Source organism: Protopterus annectens, chromosome 7.part0 (assembly GCF_019279795.1).
Source record: "Protopterus annectens isolate FY-2018-M chromosome 7.part0, PAN1.0, whole genome shotgun sequence".
Taxonomy (NCBI): domain Eukaryota; kingdom Metazoa; phylum Chordata; order Ceratodontiformes; family Protopteridae; genus Protopterus; species Protopterus annectens.
This window is the reverse complement of record NC_056739.1, coordinates 1,101,541,723-1,101,549,811: the sequence shown is the minus strand read 5'-3', so window position 1 is coordinate 1,101,549,811 and position 8,089 is coordinate 1,101,541,723.

Genomic DNA, 8,089 nt, shown 5'->3' with positions numbered 1-8,089 from the left:
TGGGGAATGGTGTCGAAAGCCTTGGCAAGGTCAAGGTAGGCTGTGTGAACCACCTTTTTCTCATTTATGGCCTTGGTGACTGTCTCAAAGAAGTCAATCAGGTTTAGTAGGCATGATCTGCCCTTAACAAAGCCGAACTGGGTCGGGTCAAGTGTTTTGAGGTTCCCAATGTCTTTGTTAATGAGTTCCATGATAATGCTCTACATAGCCTTGCAGCCCAGGCTAGTCAGACTTATGGGGCGATAGTTACCAGGGTCAGTTGTGGCCCCTCCTTTGTGGAGAGGAATAACCGTTGCTGTGCACCATTCTATGGGCACATAGCCTGTGGAGAGGCTGAGGTTGAACAGCGTGTTTAGGTGGGGGGTTAGTTTGTTCTGTAGTTTGTGCAAGACACAGCCTGGGACACCATCTGGTCCCATTGATGCTGTGTTTTTGGCTTTTGAAAGGGCTGTTTTCACCTGTGTGTCTGTGATTTTTGGGACACTACACTTTTCAGGTATTGTTGTGGGCCCTTTTGGAAGTGAGAGGGGGGTGAAGTTTGCACTGAATCCATCTGCCAGGATGTTGGCAATATCAGTAGGTTCAGTATATTTTGTGCTATTTTGCAGTAGTTCAGTGCATTTCTGCGAGTTGCCACTTATTTATTTATTTATTTTATTTTACGTTTGTTAACCGAGAAAGTCTGACTGGATACATATCCATTTTCAGTGGAGGCCCGGAGAGAAAAGCTCCAAGTAACAGATAAACATTTAAAATGCAGGTTACAGTGATATTTAGCAATTTAACAAAGATCAAAAGACAAAAACAAAATAGGTTACATATTTAAGAAAAAGTACAAAGTAAGGTAATATTTAGATATGAGAAAGACAACAACAAAGAGGGAGATGGAAAGAAACATAAAGGGAAAAAATAAACATATAAGAGTAGTGTGGGTATAGGAAAAGGATGATCATTAGGAGGAAAGGAAGAATGAAATAAGAGAAGGGTAGGTTAGGTAGGAAGCAGCAGAGGCTGAAAAGGAGGTTATAGTCCTGATAATGGAAGCTAGAGAGATATAAAGGGGTAAAAGAATTTAATTGAAGGAGGGTAAGGAGAGAATAAAGGGGAATTACATTTGAGAGCTAAGATGGATTACAAGATTATTTTGAGTAATGTTGGGTTTGATAGGGACTAGATAAGAGTGAGACAAACTTTTTGTCATAACTCAGTCTGAATATTGTGTGGGTTAGTCAGGGTTTAGACATGGACATAGCCAGTCATTATGCATGTGTGTCTTTAGAGATATTTTGAAATGAGGCAAGGAGCAATTGGTGGTTAGTTCAGCAGGAAGGGAGTTCCATTTTTTTCCAGCAGAGTTGGAGAATAAGGAATCTCCGGCTGTGTTGTTGGCTTTGGTCGTTTGTACTAGCATTCTAGTAAAAAAACTGTATTCCCTGTCTGTACAGAATCTACTGAAGGTGATCTCACCAGCGTAGCAGTAAATCACAATGTCAAATTAGACTCTTCAGTCCATAAGTACAAACACCAAGTTTATTAACAAAGTGCAGTGATTCCATTAAGTGCTTTCATTTCCGAACATACGGAAACTTCCTCAGAATAACACTGCCATAAAAAACAGCCCACATATATATATCAAAAGTTAATTGATTAATTAATTAATTAATTAATTAAAACAAGATATATAAATTTAAAGGTCCATACTTGAAAAACTTTTGGTTGTTCAGTTAATATGTAATATTAAATAATAATAATGTACATTAATAATAAAATAGTGTTTAAATAAAAACAACATTGGACCGATATAAAACACAATAAAACCATGTAAAGAAACGTATATGAAAAAGCAGATATAAAAATATTAATATCTGCTTTCAGCTTTGAACACAATTTTAATCTTGAATATTCATGTTTTTAAGTTGAAATATCTTAGCCAGTGATATTAATAAATTATCATTTGTGATTTTGAATTTACTTGAACTGTTATGAATATTTAGTGGACTTCAGTTATTTATTTATTTTTAATATACAAAATATATACACACATTTCATAATAGATACAAGCTGAAAGTAGATATTAATGTTTTTATATCTGCTTTTTCATATACATGTTTCTTTACATGGTTTTATTGTGTTTTATATGGGTCCAATGTTGCTTTTATTTAAACACTATTTTATTATTAATATACATTATTATTATTTAATATTACATATTAACTGAACAAATATTTATATATCTTGTTTTAATTAATTAATTAATTAATCAATTAACGATATATATATATGTGGGCTGTTTTAAACTTGGTGTTTGTACTTATGGACTGAAGAGTCTAATTTGACATTGTGATTTACTGCTATGCTGGTGATTCTGTACAGACGGGGAATACAGTTTTTTTACTAGTTTCTTTTTTCTCCGTTCACCATCGTGTTTGTATGTACTAGCATTCTGCTGGATGAGCAGAGGGATGCTAGGTTGCAATATGGGGTAATAATATTAGCTAGACTGTCGGTGTGGATAGGTTGGTGGAGGATTTTGTGAATTACTATGAGTTGGTTATAGTATATTTGGTTGGGTAGTTCTAGCCAGCCTAAATTGTGAAGATTGTGACAGTGGTTGGTTCTGTATGCTGAGCCTGTGGTGAATCTTGCTATATTGTTGTAGCAGCTAGTGATTTTGTTGAGATTTGATTTGGATAGATTAGTGAGGATGGGTGAGGCATAGAGAAGGGATGACAGAAGATGTGTGTGAGCTATGGCTGTTCTGGCAGTCGGGGTTAGAAATTTCTTAATCCTATACATGGAGCCTATTTTTTTGTTTACTGTTTTAATGGTTTTGTCTATATGGGCATTGTAGTTTAGATTGTTATCAATGATTATACCTAGCAGTTTAGTGCACGGTTCTGGAGAAATTATGGTGCCATTATGAGAAGAGACTGGAAATATTGGTGGTGTTAGCTTACGGGTGGGGGAGAAAAGTAGAAGTTTGGTTTTGTTTGGGTTCAATAAGAGCTGACAATTATTAAGCCACTTCTCTACTTTGTTGAAGGTGGTTTGGGATAGGGATTGTAATTCGGTGGGAGTTGCAGCAGTGCAGATTAGCGTATTGTATATGTGTATTGTATAGAAGTAGCATGAGGGATAACTTTGGGCAAGTCATTGATGAAAATAGAGAAAAGGAGGGGACCCAGAATAGAACCTTGGGGTACTCCTAGGGTGACAGGTAAAAGGGGAGATAGATGCTCTTTTCACAGGACTGCAAGCTAAAGAAGGCTTTGTGGTTATCTTTTGAATCCTTGGCTATTTTCCTTTCGAAATTAGCCTTGGATGATTTCATGAGGGCCCTTAGTTTCTTACTGATACTGATCAGGGATGTCTTTCCTTCTTGGGATTTGCATTTTTTCTGAACTTGTTTCCTCCTTCTATTGTATGGCCTGTTTATTGCTGGGGTCCACCAAACTGGTTTCCTACTCTTAGAGGAGTGAGTCTTGGTTTTGCTAGGGATGGCACGATCCATGCATCCTTGTAGGTGCTCATAGAGTGCATTTGTAAAGGTTTCTGCATCTTGGGCAGCATTATCTTTTAGAGTGGGGGCTGTGAAACTTACCACCTCTGTCTTAAGTAAGGTGAAGTTTGCTTTAGAAATGTTTTTTACTGTGGTTTCCTTAGTTGGGGGTGGAGGTGGGGTGTGGACATCCATAGTGATTAGTTTATGGTCTGATTTAACCAGTGACGGGTTGACCTCCGGTGTGGAACACCTGTCACCTATGTTGGTGATGACCAGGACCAATATGTTTCACCTCTGGTAGGGGAGTTTACCAGCTGATCCAGGGCATCTGAATTTTTACTCGAGTAGTTTTCCCAGTGAATGGTAGGGTAATTGAAATCACCCAATATCAGGGTGTTTGGTAGGACCTTCATGTCTTCCAGTGTCTCCAGAAAGGTGGAGTGGTAGTCCTGGGTCATGGAGGGTGATCTGTGGCAGGCCACAATTTGCATCGCAGATTTGCCCGATGTTAGTTGCACATGGATGATCTTAGAGGTATCATGCTGCGTCACTAACCTGGAGGTGTAGGTATCTTTGATGAATATGGATACACCCCTCCTTTTGTGTTTCAGTCTGTGTTCTGTGGCCAAAACGTGTGGTATGAGTTGTAACCTGGTAGTGCTGGGGTACTCTCTGGAGCTTTGAACCAGGTTTCAGTTACTGCAAGGCAGTGCCAGTTAGCTACGGTTAAATTATTCCCGGCTCCACTAAGTCTCCTCTTCAGTTTTTCCCTTGAAACTAGTCTAACTCTCAACCTAAGCACTCATAAAGCATCTTACAGCCCAGAACTTGCTCAGACGTAATAGCAAGCACTAATATACCCTGACACTGATTGCCCAGCAGGGCAAGGCTCTTTATTCACCCTTCACCAACCAAGCGACTAAGCAGCTCACCCTACTAATTCAGGCATGACCAAAGGGCAACTTCATGTCTACTCTCCAGTCCAGCTGGTAAATCTGGATATCCTGAAGCAATGTTACAACTGCCTCATGTACACAGACAACCCTGTCCTCCTACCACAAAACATTAACATATGTGAGAGATGCAATTATACAGCCAAACTGGAAGCTAAGCTGTCTCTACCCAAGACTAGAACAGAGAGACAAGAGGAGAAGGTTAACACTTGCACCACAACTCAGCCACACACAAACCTACTAAAACAGCACTGGCAAAAAATACACATAAATACACAAAATCATACTCGGAGGCTCTAAATAAAAACCTGAAAAAGCATCAGAGACCTCCAAAGCAGACACCCAAACAACCTGCACTTCCTGTCACAAACCACACAACACATAAAACAAGATGAACTTACTTTGTCAGGACTAAGAGTGTCCACTATCACTATCACTGTGCCCATTAGTTGGTCATTATGTCTTCTGGTTGTGATGCCAGTGTGTTTTCTTTCAATATGAAATAAAATTGGACCAATTTACCCCCCAGAGATATACAGAAAGAAAATAATCTGATTTATACAATGAACTGTCATCTGCATACTTATAATGCTGAAATTTCTCTAAATACTCTGGGTCAGATTCCAAAAGCTATTTGTGGACCGGGCAGCACATCGAAGGAAGACTTCAGCTCTCCAGCTGTGGGTACAATTTCAGAAGCCATGCTGAAAGCAGTCCAAGTACTCAGCTATTCAGCATAGGATAATTATGGATTCCATGCATGCCCATCTGATTACAAAATATATCACTCGCACCCAACACAACTTACATGTGACAAATTGCAATGCTGACTTTTTTTCTGATATCCTCAGTGTATGCTATATGGCCTCACAAAGAATGGAAGATACTACTACAGATTTTGCCATCCTCTGTAAGAATACCATAAAAAAAAAGAAAATGCAAGCTGTAGTTAATGAGCTGCAACAGGCTTAAGTGATACAAGCCATAAATGAGGATGTGACTGTGCACCCTAGAAGGCAGCTAGCTAGAGTCAGAGCAAGGTTGCAACTAAACCAGTTGTCATATCAAGAGATAATTGACATGTATCACCTAGACAGACATCTGGTGCAGGCTGTCTGCAACGTGTGCCCCACACATCTGTGCAGAACCCGTGAGGAAACCCCATCCCTCCTGAAAGCAGAGTGTCTCTCAGCCTGGGTGTACTTGCATTTGGAACATTCCAGAGACACATGGGGGATGCTGTGGGAGTATCATAGACAGTTACAAGTGAACCTGGCAAAATTCCAGGCAGCAATATGCAGCAACGTGGATGACTACATCCACTTTCAATCCCCTCCCATGGAGTGGAGAACTTTAATGCACCCATTCTACAACATCACAAACTTCCACCATGTGCTCAGTACAACAGATGGCACAAACATCCCTATCAAGACCCCAGTACATCCTGAAACAGGCTGATATATAAACAGAAAGGGCTGGTCATCCCTGAATTGCCAGTTTTTGTGTACAGCAGATGGCAGCATAACAAATGTCATGGCAATACATCCTGGAAGTGTCCATGATGTTGCCATGTGGAGGGAATGTGGACTATGGGCCACATTCCAGCAAGATGGTATATCTGTGAGACTACTGCTTAGTAATTACAGCAGCACAGCTAGGATGTAAGCTAAGGATATCCCTCCCAGCAATATCCATCCTGACAATATGTGTGTTTACTCCCCACATGAGGTGACTGTGGCTATCCACTTAGACCATGGCTAATGCTCCATACCATGAACCACCCAACCCTGCAGAGGAGGCCTACAACAGAGTGCATACAACAACCAGAAATACCATACAGCATGTGTTCAGTGTATGAAAAGTTAGGTTTGGGTGTCTGGACACATCTGGTTGTGCACTGCAATACACACCTGAGAAGACAACACAGATGATAACGGTATGCGCCATGTTGCACAACATGCTAAGTACAGCACATGGTGGTCTTCCATCTGCAGGCATGGGTGAAGTCCCCCAAGAGCCCCAGATATCTAAAGATGACATCTGGTGGGTATCAGAGGAGGAGCAGGAGGACATAGGGAGCAGAAGACACAGACATAGGCAACATAGGGTGTGACCACAAGTGTAGGCCCAGGCAACATGGCAGTGTCTGACCCACAACTTTGAGTCATGACAAGCCACACGTACAGAAGTACACAGATTAAACATTGATGTTCAGGTGTTGCTCCACCACAACAACATGGAGTACATGTAATGGCAATTACCTACTTGATGTACACACTGAGCATCAGGCATAGCAACATAATTATAACATATAACATTATGAACATATACAAATCTATCGCAATAGGGATTATCAACTCAGGGCACAACTGACACAGGTATGCATACAGACTCAGATTGTTGTATCAGTGTATGGCACACAATGATAGATACGCTACCTATCTCTCCACTATAAAAAGCTGCAAACAAGGAAACAATGCAGGACATAATGCCAAATGGTTGTTAATATCACAAGCCAAATATATCACTGTAAAGTATGGATAAAGTAATGTAATAAATGGATTCAGCTATATTTAATAAAACTGTTGGACAACTGTTGTCAACAAAAACAGATATATGACATTGTCAGTGTTCTGCACAGCAATCATCATCACCATGGTGTGAGAATGACACCATTGGACAAAGAGAATCATCTGTCTGTGTTACTTTAACACAGTCTAGGGTGCCCACACTGATGAGTCACACCATGGTCTGGTCTTCCCCTACCACATATGGAAACACTTGGCCCAAGTTGCTGCACAGAGTAGACTGAAGGGGATGACATCAGCATGTGGAGGTGATGGAGTCTGACTGTGTCTAGACTATCTGGTCATGACTGTTGGGCCCATAGCAGATAGGCCAGCAGTGGAAGTGTGTGCACATTGGAGGATAGATATTGATGGTCGATGGCAAGGTTGGTTCTGCAGAGTGGGCATGCAGAACCCTGCTTGAGCCACATCACTGTTGTAGTACTGTAGAGGCCAGGGATTCTACTGACTGTGCCACAGATAACATACTTTCATTCTGAGTAGCCAATGACACTGTTACCAAACTGTGTTTGTGCTTCTCTCCTTCATTCAGCACACCAGCTGGTGTGCAACACGATCTGTTGCACAGGCATAAGCACAGATACCAGATCCATGATGTTGCTGAAAACATTCATTATCCTGTAGGAGTAGGTAGACATCCTCTGACACTTGCCCTTGCATACCAGCTACACACCTATGTTTACTGTGATAGCCAGTGTCAATATGTTGTGGGGAATTTTCAACATCAGCAGCAGTCTCAGTATGGGTCTGTTGCTCACAGACTTCATCCTGTCTACCATCCAGTGTCCCCTCATTGTCAGAATGGCTGGACAAGTTTCCTTCCCCATCTGAGGCTGCAGCTGGATTCACATGACTCTCACCATCTTGGACAGACTGCACACCTTATCAGTGTCCTATGTGCCAGGGGCTATGCTACCCTACTGAGACACATCAGATCCTGCATCATGATCACTGGATGAGCTAATGCAGGATGCAGGTAGCTGATGTGGTAAAAGAAGAGAAAGATGACATAGATCAGGAAAACATGCTTACATCACATGCTGAAT